The sequence below is a fragment of the Macaca mulatta genome, chromosome 4 (assembly GCF_049350105.2).
Source record: "Macaca mulatta isolate MMU2019108-1 chromosome 4, T2T-MMU8v2.0, whole genome shotgun sequence".
Taxonomy (NCBI): domain Eukaryota; kingdom Metazoa; phylum Chordata; class Mammalia; order Primates; family Cercopithecidae; genus Macaca; species Macaca mulatta.
In genome coordinates this window covers 137,026,794-137,039,875 of record NC_133409.1, presented here as the reverse complement: position 1 = coordinate 137,039,875, position 13,082 = coordinate 137,026,794, and the positions used below count along the sequence as shown (strand labels likewise).

The 13,082-nt window shown below is 36.8% G+C and overlaps 1 protein-coding gene and 1 pseudogene across 8 annotated transcripts in view; one reads left to right on the top strand and one right to left on the bottom strand.

The window, feature by feature from the left end:
- Nucleotides 1–13,082, bottom strand: part of SUPT3H (SPT3 homolog, SAGA and STAGA complex component) — a 527,796-nt gene that overhangs the window by 259,231 nt on the left and 255,483 nt on the right.
- Nucleotides 1,611–6,687, top strand: LOC100430758 (pre-mRNA-splicing factor RBM22-like; annotated as a pseudogene).

Sequence of the window (13,082 nt, the reverse complement as noted above, 5' to 3'; positions counted from 1 at the left end):
CATACTTTACAATCTATGTGCAAAACTTCAGGGAAGAACAGTCAATTCAGGCCTAAGATATCCACAACTTAACAAGTGGAAAAGAGTGGAAGAAGGTGAAATTACTTAAAATGAAGCACAGGCCTAGGTGAAGCACTGGATGAGAATTACAGGTCAGATGAGAGGATATAGATTCCACATGGGAACAACAGGTCAAAGAAAGAGGAGACAAAACAAATGATTTAAGTAAAAACTTCTAAATGTAGTTTATTGCCAGTCTTACTGTAGTATTCCCCAATGAAACAATATGTACCTACTGCCAAAATGATCTAAAACATGTCCATTATCATTGGCAGTTGATATTCAACAAAATATCAACACTAGATATTCAATAAAAATCTGTATTGACTAAGGGAGGTATTTTTTTTTAATGAAAGTATATCATAATAAGCCTTGTCAAAAACACAGCTGTACCTACTTTGAGGCACTATATTCTATTCTGATATATATTAGGAGATAACAGCTAGAAATATATTTATCCATAGTCTCAAAACAAAATTTTGAGGAGCCAAAAGGACTGACATAACTGATCCTGAAAAAAAATGCTGTAGGACAAAGAGTGTAGTATAATATATATCAGGCATCAATCTTGTGGAACTTGTTATCCTATACATAGTGAAATGATGAAAAGATAATACTGATCAAAGATGGACTTCAAAAATTTTTGACTGACAGAAATATACAATACACAAAGGATCAAACAGGAACTATTCAGGTTGAATTTGGGGCCGGGATCTCAGAACCCCACTTTCTTCTCTTCCTCAAATAGGAGGTATCCCTGAACATTCTTTTGAATACTGGTGTTTCATGGACCATGCTAATTGAAAGCCACCGCTTTAGTCAGGAAGTTTGCTACAGGACACAAGTGTCAAGCCCAGCTGCAAGTTTTCTGGCTTCCCAGAAACTCTGAGAGACAGAAGTCCATGCCCTCCAGGAGACGTGATGATGGCTCACAATTTCTTGAGCTGCCACAGAAGCAAAAGCAGAAGAAAGAGGTGTGATAAAGTGGGGCATCCCACCTAGCTTAAGAAGGGCTGGCACAAGGGAGCCCTACGCAGGCTGTGAGAGGCTCCCAGCCACTTGCTGATTTGTGAGAAATTCAACTGTGGCCACATAAAGTCATGCCACTGACGTCTCAAAGAGATCCACTGTCACAATTACAAGTGACTATAGCCACAATGGGTCCCCAAAGGTTCCTGCTATGCAAATGGAAATATTGATGAAGGTAATACTGCTGTTCTTCTACACAATAGTACCAACACTCATGTTTCTTCTATCTCTAATGATAAAAATATATATACTGTATAAAAAGACATACAGGTTTTTATAAACTGAAAGTCTCCCCTTGTATCTTCTTCTCTCCAAACTCACTCCCTTCTTAGAAAGACCTATCATTAACAGGGAAATTAATTTCATACTGGATAAAGACACGTATGAAAAAACCAGACTGCAAGGTCATCCATTTCATTATTCTTGCAGAAAAATCATGAAATTTGGGGCTGGGTCTGATAGGATTGTGGCGGTCCTCTCTTCCACCTCAATAGCTACCACTGCCTCCAGATGCTCTAAAGATGGTGATCTCTCTGGGTTCCCAAGCTTACAACAAGCAGAACTGGGAGGGGGCGGACTTTCTTGTTCTGTGCCAGGAATGTCTTGCAGAAATCTATACATATTAAATAGCCAATTTGGTTGATCTTTTCAAAAAACCAGCTCCTGGATTCATTGATTTCTTGGAGGGTTTTTTGTGTCTCTATCTCCTTCAGTTCTGCTCTAATCTTAGTTATTTCTTGCCTTCTGCTAGCTGTTGAATGCGTTTGCTCTTGCTTCTCTAGTTCTTTTCATTGTGATGTTAGAGTGTCCATTTTAGATATTTCCTGCTTTCTCTTGTGGGCATTTAGTGCTATAAATTTCCCTCTACACATGGCTTTAAAGGTGCCCCAGAGATTCTGGTATGTTGTATCTTTGTTCTAATTGGTTTCAAAGAACATCTTTATTTCTGCCTTCATTTCGTTATGTACCCAGTAGTCATTCAGGAGCAGTTGTTCAGTTTCCATGTAGTTGAGCGGTTTTGATTGAGTTTCTTAGTCCTGAGTTCTAGTTTGATTGCACTGTGGTCTAAGAGACAGTTTGTTATAATTTCTGTTCTTTTACATTTGCTGAGGAGTGCTTTACTTCCAATTATGTGGTCAATTTTGGAATAAGTGCTATGTGGTGCTGAGAAGAATGTATATTCTGTTGATTTGGGGTGGAGAGTTCTATAGATGTCTATTAGGTCTGCTTGCTGCAGAGATGAGTTCAATTCCTGGATATCCTTGTTAACTTTCTGTTTCGTTGATCTGTCTAATGTTGACAGTGGAGTGTTGAAGTCTCCCATTATTATTGTATGGGAGTCTAAGTCTCTTTGTAAGTCTCTAAGGACTTGCTTTATGAATCTGGGTGCTCCTGTATTGGGTGCATATATATTTAGGATAGTTAGCTCTTCCTGTTGAATTGATCCTTTTACCATTATGTAATGACCGCTAGCAAGACTAATAAAGAAGAAAAGAGAGAAGAATCAAATAGACGCAATAAAAAATGATAAAGGGGATATCACCACCGACCCCACAGAAATACAAACTACCATCAGAGAATACTATAAACACCTCTACGCAAATAAACTAGAAAATCTAGAAGAAATGGATAACTTCCTGGACACTTGCACTCTTCCAAGACTAAACCAGGAAGAAGTTGAATCCCTGAATAGACCAATAGCAGGCTCTGAAATTGAGGCAATAATTAATAGCCTACCAACCAAAAAAAGTCCAGGGCCAGATGGATTCACAGCTGAATTCTACCAGAGGTACAAGGAGGAGCTGGTACCATTCCTTCTGAAACTATTCCAATCAATAGAAAAAGAGGGAATCCTCCCTGACTCATTTTATGAGGCTAACATCATCCTCATACCAAAGCCTGGCAGAGACACAACAAAAAAAGAGAATTTTAGACCAATATCCCTGATGAACATCGATGCAAAAATCCTCAATAAAATACTGGCAAACCGGATTCAGCAGCACATCAAAAAGCTTATCCACCATGATCAACTGGGCTTCATCCCTGGGATGCAAGGCTGGTTCAACATTCGCAAATCAATAAACGTAATCCAGCATATAAACAGAACCAAAGATAAGAACCACATGATTATCTCAATAGATGCAGAAAAGGCTTTTGACAAAATTCAACAGCCCTTCATGCTAAAAACGCTCAATAAATTCGGTATTGATGGAACGTACATCAAAATAATAAGAGCTATTTATGACAAACCCACAGCCAATATCATACTGAATGGGCAAAAACTGGAAAAATTCCCTTTGAAAACTGGCACAAGACAGGGATGCCCTCTCTCACCACTCCTATTCAACATAGTGTTGGAAGTTCTGGCTAGGGCAATTAGGCAAGAGAAAGAAATCAAGGGTATTCAGTTAGGAAAAGAAGAAGTAAAATTGTCCCTGTTTGCAGATGACATGATTGTATATTTAGAAAACCCCATTGTCTCAGCCCAAAATCTCCTTAAGCTGATAAGCAACTTCAGCAAAGTCTCAGGATACAAAATCAATGTGCAAAAATCAAAGCATTCTTATACACCAGTAACAGACAAACAGAGAGCCAAATCATGAGTGAACTTCCATTCACAATTGCTTCAAAGAGAATGAAATACCGAGGAATCCAACTTACAGGGGATGTAAAGGACCACTTCAAAGAGAACTACAAACCACTGCTCAGTGAAATAAAAGAGGACACAAACAAATGGAAGAACATACCATGCTCATGGATAGGAAGAATCAATATCGTGAAAATGGCCATACTGCCCAAGGTAATTTATAGATTCAATGCCATCCCCATCAAGCTACCAATGAGTTTCTTCACAGAATTGGAAAAAACTGCTTTAAAGTTCATATGGAACCAAAAAGAGCCCACATCTCCAAGACAATCCTAAGTCAAAAGAACAAAGCTGGAGGCATCACGCTACCTGACTTCAAACTATACTACAAGGCTACAGTAATCAAAACAGCATGGGACTGGTACCAAAACAGATATATAGACCAATGGAACAGAACAGAGTCCTCAGAAATAATACCACACATCTACAGCCATCTGATCTTTGACAAACCTGAGAGAAACAAGAAATGGGGAAAGGATTCCCTATTTAATAAATGGTGCTGGGAAAATTGGCTAGCCATAAGTAGAAAGCTGAAACTGGATCCTTTCCTTACTCCTTATACGAAAATTAATTCAAGATGGATTAGAGACTTAAATGTTAGACCTAATACCATAAAAATCCTAAAGGAAAACCTAGGTAGTACCATTCAGGACATAGGCATGGGCCAAGACTTCATGTCTAAAACACCAAAAGCAACGGCAGCAAAAGCCAAAATTGACAAATGGGATCTCATTAAACTAAAGAGCTTCTGCACAGCAAAAGAAACTACCATCAGAGTGAACAGGCAACCTACAGAATGGGAGAAAATTTTTGCAATCTACTCATCTGACAAAGGGCTAATATCCAGAACCTACAAAGAACTCAAACAAATTTACAAGAAAAAAACAAACAACCCCATCAAAAAGTGGGCAAAGGATATGAACAGACAGTTCTCAAAAGAAGACATTCATACAGCCAACAGACACATGAAAAAATGCTCATCATCACTGGCCATCAGAGAAATGCAAATCAAAACCACAATGAGATACCATCTCACACCAGTTAGAATGGCGATCATTAAAAAGTCAGGAAACAACAGGTGCTGGAGAGGATGTGGAGAAATAGGAACACTTTTACACTGTTGGTGGGATTGTAAACTAGTTCAACCATTATGGAAAACAGTATGGCGATTCCTCAAGGAGCTAGAACTAGATGTACCATATGACCCAGCCATCCCATTACTGGGTATATACCCAAAGGATTATAAATCATGCTGCTATAAAGACACATGCACACGTATGTTTATTGCGGCACTATTCACAATAGCAAAGACTTGGAATCAACCCAAATGTCCATCAGTGACAGATTGGATTAAGAAAATGTGGCACATATACACCATGGAATACTATGCAGCCATCAAAAAGGATGAGTTTGTGTCCTTTGTAGGGACATGGATGCAGCTGGAAACCATCATTCTTAGCAAACTATCACAAGAACAGAAAACCAAACACCGCATGTTCTCACTCATAGGTGGGAACTGAATAATGAGATCACTTGGACTCAGGAAGGGGAACATCACACACTGGGGCCTATCATGGGGAGGGGGGAGGAGGGAGGGGGGAGGGGTTGCATTGGGAGTTATACCTGATGTAAATGACGAGTTGATGAGTGCTGATGAGTTGATGGGTGCAGCACAGCAACATGGCACAAGTATACATATGTAACAAACCTGCACGTTACGCACATGTACCCTAGAACTTAAAGTATAATAATAAAAATAAATAAATAAATAAATAAATAGCCAAAGAAAAAAGCAGGAAGGAACGCAAAATTTGTGCCAGGTCATTCAGTGTTTTGCTTGTGCCCTGGGGTCCACATGCATTTCAAGACAGAAGTGTGCCAAACCTGCAGTAAACTGAAGTATGTCTGTTAGGCCTAAATCTTAAGACCTAAAGCACAGACTGCCCATCCAGGTTAATGATGCAGAATTGTCTTCTGAAGGTGACCTGCCAAAGTCAGATGTCAAAAAAAAGAGTTCTACATGTAGAATATGAGAAACAGGGATTTCTAGCTCTGATGGAACATGGCCAGTTTGCCTGCTGGGGAAAAAGCCACACTGACCAGTGACATGCTACTCAATCCAGCTTGGACCACACCCTCCTACCAAAGGAGTAAGCCCCACCTTTGCTCCTTCTGGGTGAAAGAAGAGTGTAAGAGAGGAGAGGAATGTCTATGCAGACATAAGAAGCCTAGAGATCCAGATGATCTCCTTGCCGATCAGAATATTACACACAAATATTATGGAATCAATGATCCAGAAACAGATAAGCATCTAAAGTAGGCTTCAACCATGCCCCATCTGGACCCATCAGAGGACAAGGTTATCCTCACTATATGTTGGTAGTCTGGGTAATACCATTTCTGAGACAGATCTAAGACATCATCACTACCAGTTTGGAGAGATGCAGATGATTACTGTTGTTCAGAGAGAGCAGTGTGCTTTCATCCAGGTTTCCACAGGGCAGTCTGCAGAAGTGGCTGCTGAGAAGTCCTTTAATAAGTTGATTGTCAATGGCTGTAGACTCAACATAAAATGGGGAAGATCCCAAGGATCCAGAGGAAAAGAAAAACAGAACAGATGGCAGACTCTGGGATCCAGCTACAGCCTATTCCAGCACTGCCATGAGCTCTTCCTCTTCCTACAGCAGCAGAAGATGCATCTGCCAACTGCTTCAACCTGCCCCAACATGGTCCTCCAGCTGTGGTGAACGCTGCCCACCAGCCACCAGCCCCTAGTCTTCTACACCCCTAACCCTAGGATTTAGGCCACATATGTTCACTTCAATGGGACCACCCCTTCCTTTCATGAGGACTCCAGGATTAATCCACTATCTATCTCATGACCCTCAGAGGATGGGAAAACATAGGAACCCCTAGCACACTATCAACACTCTAGGGCTCTATGGAAGAAAGAACACTTAAAAATTCCAATCAATGAATCTTGGAATAAATATGTTTTCCTTCCAAAAAAAACTCATACTGCAAATGGAATAAAACATGTTTTTTATGTCACATTTTGGGTCAACAGTTTATAACCTCTATTCCGATGCTTACTTCCCTCAATTCAACTCAATAAATACATGTTGAATCCTATGAAAGATTTATCATTTATTAGAGACATGAATATACAAATACATGAAGAATTCCAACCTAGGACAGGTAACTCTTCTTAAAACCTTCAACTCACTCTGGATATCAGCATTACCACTTACCATAATGTTTTAAAATTACCTTCTATGTGTTTATGTACCTGACAAAACTGTAAACTCTTATTCATCTTTGTATCACTATAACCAGAGCTATAGTAGTATCAATAAATAAGTGTACTAAATAAATGAATAAAACATGAAAAAGTAAAAAATACCTAATAATTTATTAAAGCAGAAAACCATTCAAAACAGTAAATGGCAATCTGAAAACGAAATGATGACCTCATTTACACTTTTGTTTTCAGGATAATTAAAAAAAATTAACTTTGATGTGCAAAGAACACCTCAGGGCCATTTACATACCATTTGAGATTGTGTGGCTAAAGGCTTAGCCAGATAGGGATTCCTACATATCAGAACAAATAAAGACAAGAATACTCCCGAGCATGGTGAGTCTTTTCAATAAACGGTGCTGGAAGAACTGGATGCTTATATGCAGAAAAATAAACTAGACCCCTATCTCTCACCATACTCAAAAAATCAACTCAAAATGGATTAAAGACTTAAAATCTAAGACCCAAAACTATTAAGTTACTAGAAGAAAGCATAGAGGAAAACGCTTCAGAGATTGTTCTGGGAAAATATTTTATGAAATCGACCTCAAAAGTACAGGCAACAAAACAAAAAATAGACAAATGGGATTATATTAAACTAAAAATCTTCTACACAAAATCAAGAGTTACGAGACAACCTGCAAGAAGAGAGAAAATGCTTGAATTTCTTCCGACAAGGGACTAATATCCAAGGAACTTAAAAGCAAATTAAATGAAAAATCCAATTTAAAAAATAGGCAAAAGGTCTGAATCAACATCTTTCAAAAGACCAGTTGGGTGGAGTGACACACACCTGTAATACAAGCTACTCATAAAGCTGAGGGGGGAAAATGGCTTGCACCCAGGAGTTTGAGACCAGTCTAGGCATCATAGCAAGACCCTGTACTTAAAAAAAAAAAAAAAGAGAGAGAGAGACATAAATAGCCCACAGGTACATGAAAACACTCTATATGTCACTAATCATCAGGGAAATGCAAATGAAAACAACAATGAAATAATCACCTTACCCTAATTATTAGAATGGTTATTATCAAAAACAATGTTATAATTAATAATACCAAATGCTAGCAATGAGGAGGAGAAAGGGAATGTCTTATACACTTCTGATTGAAATGTAAATTAGTATAACCATTATGGAAAACAATAAAAAACTAAAAATAGAATTATCATATGATCCAGCGATCCCACCACTGGGTCCATATACAAAGGAAAATAGTATGCCGAAGATATAGCTGCGATCACATGTTTATTGCAGCAATACTCACAATAGCCAAGACATGAAATAACTGAAGTGTCCATCAACAGATGAATGGATATCAAGAATGTGGTATATATTCACAATGAAATACTATTTCACCATAAAAAGAAGGAAATTCTGTCATTTGTGGCAACATAAATGAGCTTAAATGACATTATGTTAAGAGAAATAAGCCAGGCACAGAAAGATAAATATCACATGTTCTCACTGATATATGAAAGGTAAAAAAATTGGCCAGGCACGGTGGCTCACACCTGTAATCCCAGCACTTTGGGAGGCCGAGGTGAACAAATCACCTGAGGTCGGGAGTTTGAGACCCGCCTGACCAACATGGAGAAACCCTGTCTCTACTAAAAATACAAAATTAGCTGGTCGTGGTGGCGCATTCCTATAATCCCAGCTACTTGGGAGGCTGAGGCAGCAGAATCACTTGAATCCGGGAGGCGGAGGTTGCGGTGAGCCGAGATCGTGCCATTGCACTCCAGCCTGGGCAACAAGAGTGAAACTCCATCTCCAAAACAACAACAACAACAACAACAACAACAAAGTTGATCTCATAATAGTAGAGAGTAGAATAGTAGTTTCTAGAGGTGAGGTGGAGAGCAAGGTATAGCCAAAGAGTTGTTCACAGATAAACAGATAGGAGAGATAAGTTCTAGTGTTCTATAGCATTATATAGTGACTATAATAGCAGCAATTTATTGTGTATTTCCAAATAGCTAGGAGTGGATTTTGAATATTCCCAATACAAAGAAATCCTAAATGTTTAAGGAAACGAATATGCTAAATACCCTGATATGATCATTAGACATTGTATACATGTGTCAAAATAACACACTGTACCCCATAAATAGGTACAATTATTATGTGTCTATTAAAAATGATAATAAAAGCAAAAATAAACCTGGCAGTGAGTTTTTATTTTCTACTCATATCCCCTGTACTGAACTCAAAGGGAGTATAAATCTAGGAACTGCTTACCAAGCATAGACAAAAAGAATTAAGAGAGAAGTCTTCTTCCGTGACAAACAATGGAGACCTCATGGTGGCAGAGGGTTGGGGTAGAAAAGTTTGACAATGGGTAGAATGAAAGAATTTTGGGGGGAATGATGGAACTGTTCTAATCAATTTTAGTTGTGGTTATAAGACTGCATATTTGACAAAACATAAAGAACTGAAAAAAGAAAACAAAACATAGATTTTGTTCTATGCAATTTCAACAAAAAATTTAATATTATAAAAAACTAACAAATATAATGTATACTGGTTACATAATATTCTACACTAAGGGAGTATCAACACTTAAAAAACAATTTGCCTATTATTTTTCCCTTTCTTCTCAAGAGTTCAAATGTACAAGTTTAAGAGAGAGACAAAAGAGGAAAACGTACAAGAAGTTTAAGGAGACAAAAGGGGAAAAATCAAAGGCAGCAGCAGCAGAAAGCAACAAGAATTAAGGAGACAGGTGAGTCGCTGTCTACAATATGGGAGAGAGAACATTTTATGTCCAGGCATGTTACCTGCCAGCTACAACAAAACCAACAAAAAGTCTTCAGAAGAGTCACAATAATGTATTATATAAAATATCCACTTTAAAAAAAAATTATTATACCTGCAAAAAAAAAAAAAAAAAACCAAAAGAATGACACCTAGTAAGTAAAAAGCAGAGTCAAGATAAATGGCTTCCAATGTGGTACAGTTACTGAATTTAGACTATAAATACTTCAGTAAAGTTATTATAAAGATGTTGACCAGGCGTGGTGGCTTACGCCTGTAATACCAGCACTTTGGGAGGCTGAGGCGGACAGATCACCTGAGGTGGAAAGATCACCTGAGGTCAGGTGTTCGAGGTCAGCCTGGCCAATATGGTGAAACCTTGTCTCTACTAAAAATACAAAAAATTAGCTGGGCATGGTAGCACACCTGTAATCTCAGCTACTCAAGAGACTGACGAAATTGCTTGAACCTGGGAGGTGGAGGTTGTAGTGAGCCGAGATCATGCCTCTGCACTCCAGCCTAGATGACAGAGTGAGATTCCGTCTCAAAAAAAAAAAAAAAATGTTCAAAGAATTACAGGAAAAAACTGATCTTAATAGGCAAATGGATAAAGAACTACAAAGAGATTGAAATGAAGACTACAAAACACACACATATAATTTGTCATGACTACATGATATTCCGCGGTAAAAAAAGTACTGACTTTTTGAAAATAACTGTTCTCTATAAATCCTCTAAAGAACTGACTCTGACACATGCCTGGATATTGTAGAGGTAACATAACAAAGTTTTCCTCTAGTTAGGCATATCATTCAATGTAATATTTAGTGGAATCTGGACAGGATGAATCTCACATATAGGCATCAAAACTATCATTCAAATATTAAATGGGTAAGGAGAGGTAAGCATATATTGTAATAAGAGGATCTCTCATTATAAGTAAAGGCACATACTATTTCTTGTTTATACTAGTGTAGCAGTCATAAAATAATATTCCAACTTCAATATTTAAAATAGAATATAAAAGTATGTACCCATAATTCAAAAGGGGTTTATAACCCACTAAGATACATTTTCAAACAGATACTGCAATAGAAAATACTATGGACTTCACTGAAAAAAACACTAGCACTGACTAGCATATTAGAGATGGCAGAAAAAGTAGTAAACTTAAAGGTAAAGCAATAGGAATTTAAAAAGTCAAATAAAACAAAACAACAGAATAAAAAGGGGCAGAAAAAGTTTAGAGAAACACTAAAGGCCCTGAGAGCCTTGTGAAATAATGTCAAATGGTAAAACTTATGGCTGAAAACTTCCACAAATTGATACCCAGTGTTCAACAAGAAAAATAATGATTTAAAAAATCAGTCCTAGAGATAAAACTACCCAAAGCAAAAGATAACGAAAAAATCTTGAGAGCAGCCAGAAAAAAACATGTTACATACAGGGGAACAAATGAATAACAGTTAACTTGTCAGAAACTAATGTAGGTCAGAAAATATTAGAATGAAATATTCAACGAGCTAAAAGGAAAAGATTATCGACATAGAATTCCATGCAGGGAAGAACATACTTAAAGAATAAAGATAAAGATATGTTCGGATGAAAGAAACGTAAGAGACTTCATCATCAGCACAGCTGTACCAAAAGAAAAGCTACAAGGCTTCTTCAAGATGAAGGAAAAGACTGAAATGGCAACTACAATCTGTGAGAAGGAATAATGAGCATGGGAAATGGTAGATATGTGGGTAAATACAAAATAGCCCATATGCTGCTTCCTTTTTTGTCTACATTCCTTAAAAGCATTTGACTTTAAAAGAAAAGTTATAACATTGTAATATAAAAATGGTAACATACATAGATTTAATATGAATAACAATACCACTAAAGAATAAATATCTGGTGTCCTTGTAAGACAGGAGGACAGGTACAGAAGGAGAGAAGGCTATAGAAAGATAGAGAAAAAGAACAGTCAACTTAATATTCTACATTCAGTACTTTAAAACTGTTGTGCCATTTCATTCTAGCCTGCCTGTTTTCTGATAAGAATTCCACTGTCTTTCAAATCATCCTTCCCCTATGATAATAAGCCTGTTAGGCTTTAAGATTTGTATTATGTTCTTATCGTCCAGCAGTTTGAACATGGATTTCTTTTAATTTGTTCTAAACGGAGTTGGCTCATCTTGAATCTGTAGATGTATGCATTTCATTAAACTTTTGAATGTTTTATATAATTATAAAATTATATAATTATAGAAAATATCCATTAACAATAGCAATGAAGAAGATGAAATAGTTAAAAAAACAAACTTAACAATAAATGTGTGAAGCTAAGAGAATAAAAACATTAAAACACAACTGAAAGACACAAAAGTAGTCTCAACAAATGTAGATATCCCCTATTCATAGAATGTTTCAAGATTTTAAAGATGCAGTTCTCCTTAACTTATAAAATAATGTAATCTCAATAAACATACCAATGAAAATTTTTATTAGCTAGACAAGTTGCTACTAATATTCATGACGAGCAATAAACATACATGAATAGCTGGGAACATACTGAAAAAAAAGAAAACCTACAAGTAAGTTTAGCCCTAATAATCATTAAAATACACTATAAAACCTGTAATAAACAATGCCATACTAGGATATACATATACTAAACCATTAGTATAGCATGTACAATGAGAAACAGATACCTATATATATATAAATTTAGTATATTATAAAGAAGGCATTTCAAATCACTAAGGAAAAGATAAATTTTTAAATACACAGTGATGGTAAAACTGAGTTCCCATTTGAAAAAGGATAAAATTAGATCCACATCTCACAAAATAACAGGAATAAACAACAACTACATGAATGAGCTAAATGTAAAAATAAAATCATGCAAGGATTAGAAGGCAACATGAGTGAATTCCTCATGTTGCCTTCTAATGGTACAGGCATACCTCAGAGATACCGTAAGTTCAGTTACAGACCACTGTAATAAAGTGAGTCAAATTTTTTTAAAATTTTTTAACTTTTAATTTTTGTGGGTACAGAGTAGGCATACAGTCAAATTATGAGGTTACTCAGTGCATATAAAAACTATGTTTACACTATACTATAGCCTATGAAACTGTCAACTGGCATTATCTAAAAAATAATGTACATACCTTAATTTAAAAATAATTTATTGTTACAAAATGCTAACAACCATCTGAGCCTTCAGTGAGTCAAAACTTTTTGCTGTCATGATGACGGCTGCTGACTGCCCAGGGGAACAAGAGTTTGTTTTAGATGAT